Source organism: Triticum aestivum, chromosome 1D, assembly GCF_018294505.1.
Source record: "Triticum aestivum cultivar Chinese Spring chromosome 1D, IWGSC CS RefSeq v2.1, whole genome shotgun sequence".
NCBI classification, from domain to species: Eukaryota; Viridiplantae; Streptophyta; class Magnoliopsida; order Poales; family Poaceae; genus Triticum; species Triticum aestivum.
The window spans coordinates 154,244,156-154,246,857 of record NC_057796.1 but is presented as its reverse complement, the minus strand read 5'-3'; the positions used below and the strand labels follow the sequence as shown (position 1 = coordinate 154,246,857).

At 36.9% G+C, this 2,702-nt stretch overlaps 1 long non-coding RNA gene across 1 annotated transcript; it reads right to left on the bottom strand.

The window, feature by feature from the left end:
- Nucleotides 1-1,281: 1,281 nt before the first annotated feature.
- LOC123166944 (uncharacterized) lies at nt 1,282-2,000 on the bottom strand. Its single transcript, XR_006483735.1, has 3 exons — nt 1,895-2,000; nt 1,726-1,789; nt 1,282-1,480 (listed from the first exon to the last, which is right to left on the bottom strand). It is a non-coding gene; the product is annotated as an uncharacterized lncRNA (long non-coding RNA).
- Between the last annotated feature and the right edge of the window lie 702 nt (nt 2,001-2,702).

Here is a 2,702-nt window from a genome sequence, read left to right as displayed (position 1 = left end):
TTACAATAGACTGTTCTGTTTTTGACAGATTCTGTTTTCTTTGTGTTGTGTGCTTATTTTGATGAATCTATGGTTTGTATCGGGGAGTATAAACCATGGTAAAGTTATAATACAGTAGATATATTTCAAAAATAAAATATGAATGGTTTGGAACAATACTTAGAGTGGTGATTTTCTTTCTTATACTAACGGATCTCACGAAGGTTTTGTTGAGTTTTGTGTGATTGAAGTTTTGAAGTTTTGGGTGAGATCACGATGGATGAAGTAATAAGGAGTAAGAAGAGCCAAAGCTTGGGGATGCCCTATGGCACCCCAAGTTATTATCAAAAGAGAAACAAGCAACCAAGCTTGGGGATGCCCCGGAAGGAATCCTCTCTTTCTTCTAACGACCATCGGTATTTTACTTGGAGCTATATTTTTACTCGTCACATCTCATGAGTTTTGCATGGAGCGTCTTGTATGATATGAGTCTTGGCTTGTTTTGCATTTTAGTTTGTGTCATCTATCCTTGTTGGACACACCTATTTGAGAGATCCAAAATTATGCCATGATTTGTTAGAATTTCTCTCTATGCTTCACTTAAAAAAATTTGAGCTATGGAATTGCTCTAGTGCTTCACTTATATCTTTTTGAGCACGGTGTGCTCTAATATTTTTGAAGAAATGCTCTCATGCTTCACTTAGATTTATTTGAGAGTTAGTAAAGGTTTGAGGAAATTCTCTCATGCTTCACTTATATTATTTTGAAAGATGAAAATTCTTTATGCTCATGTTCTTCACTTAGACTAGAAAGATGCCCGTGCTACGCTACGGAATGACAAAATATCGGGTGGAACATTATTTACTCAGTGTCACGAGTCTATTAAACAATAAAAGATGTACCAAAATATTGATCAAAGTGATGATGCCATATTGTTGACAGGTACATCGAGCAAAATGAAACATAAGGTTTCCAACATAAACCCCCCTCAATTTTCACCTTGTAGAAGACTTTGGTTCTCCCTACCCAATTTTCTCATGGCTCTCCCATATTAAGGGGACAAAGAGCATATGACAAATAGAAAATCTGTCCACATAGCAGTTTGTTCATGCAGTGCAAATATCTGAGAGAGGCAACAACTGAGCTCCAAGATAGTTTTTTCTTAAGCCTAACAGCAGAGCTATTGATTTCATTGATAGGAGCAAGTAATGTACAAACACATGTAAAGCAAATGAGAAAACACAGAATTGAGAGGGGCCACTAAGCTAGATTACTATCACAAAATGATGTGTGGTGTGTCAGCCTCCTTCCAACATTGGCTTCGTCAACGACAAGGCATGTAAGCATAGCAGCCGACGAATCCAAATTGTGAAAAATGCGGCAATTGCGCTCACGCCAAATCTCCCAAATCACCGGCACGGCCTGCGTTCTCCGGGTACATACTATCATGTACAACCTTAAAAGAACTATTGCAACAGAACTGTTGTTTTCCTTGGAACAACTGTAGAAAATAAAACAATATATATTGTTACCTTTATCCAAGGATTCAACAATGCTGATTTCGCAGTATATTAGGCAAACAAGACTTAAATGTGAAGACAAATGGCAGGAATTAATAAAGTAAACGATGATTCCTTTTTTTGCGGGTAGTAAAAGATGATTCTGAAACATATGTTGGATGTGGGGAACCATGCTTATGACATCTAGAGAGAAAGTATAGATATGGATACATAGATAAAGTTGTACCTCTCAAGATCATGGTCAAAAAACAGAGTCATCTCCACTTGTGTCGTACAGTGGAAGCCCAAGTCTATCAGACCATGAAATCATGTGTGTCAAGCATACCTTAGGCATGTGTGTCAAGCATACCTTAGGCATGACTCATATTGTTAGTTCCAATTACTTAGTTACATACCTTAGGCATCTATCAGGCCACGGAATCATGTGTGTCAAGCATAGTATACCCTTCTTTTAGTTGTTTGCCCAAAACATCTCTGCTAACAATGTTGGCCTTCGAGCTCTGGCTCCATCCATCTTCTCACCTAAAAGGACATCAGGTAATCAGTACTGCATATATATGATGGTCTGTAGTATATTTAGACAAAGGAAAAAAAACAAGGACCCTATAGAGGATATGTACTCTGTACTATATTTAGGCAAAGGAAAAAACAATGGACAACACTTAGTACATTTTGTACAGAGCAAAGAAAAAATGTAAAGTAAAAGATGTTTTTGAATCATATGTATATAGAAGGGGTGAGTGCACATGTATGTACATAAAAAATATTAGTACTGTGGTGTAACTTTCTTACATCAACCAGGCTTCTGCAAAGAAAAAACATGTTGATAACAGACATAGAGGAAACAAATATTCAGGGTGTGGCCTGAAAATTGGATGTGGAGCTACCAAGCAAAGGAAATGCACTGATGACAAAGCAACCTGCTGTCAGTGTTGTCCGAATTTTTTGAACAGAGGGAGTAACAAAGACAAATGATATGCACATGTATGGTAGCCAAAAAGTACAAATCAGAACATAGTAGTATACAGAAGTGATCAAGTATGAAAATTTCACAGCATTTTCTAAGAAGCTATCACAATAAATTCCAAGCATGTCTAATAATAAGCTTCACAACTTGCAATCTACAGCAAGAAAAGAAAATACGTTCACAGCAACATGCACAAAACTGTGAAGTATGAAACATGTTGCACTTCTTATAAATCT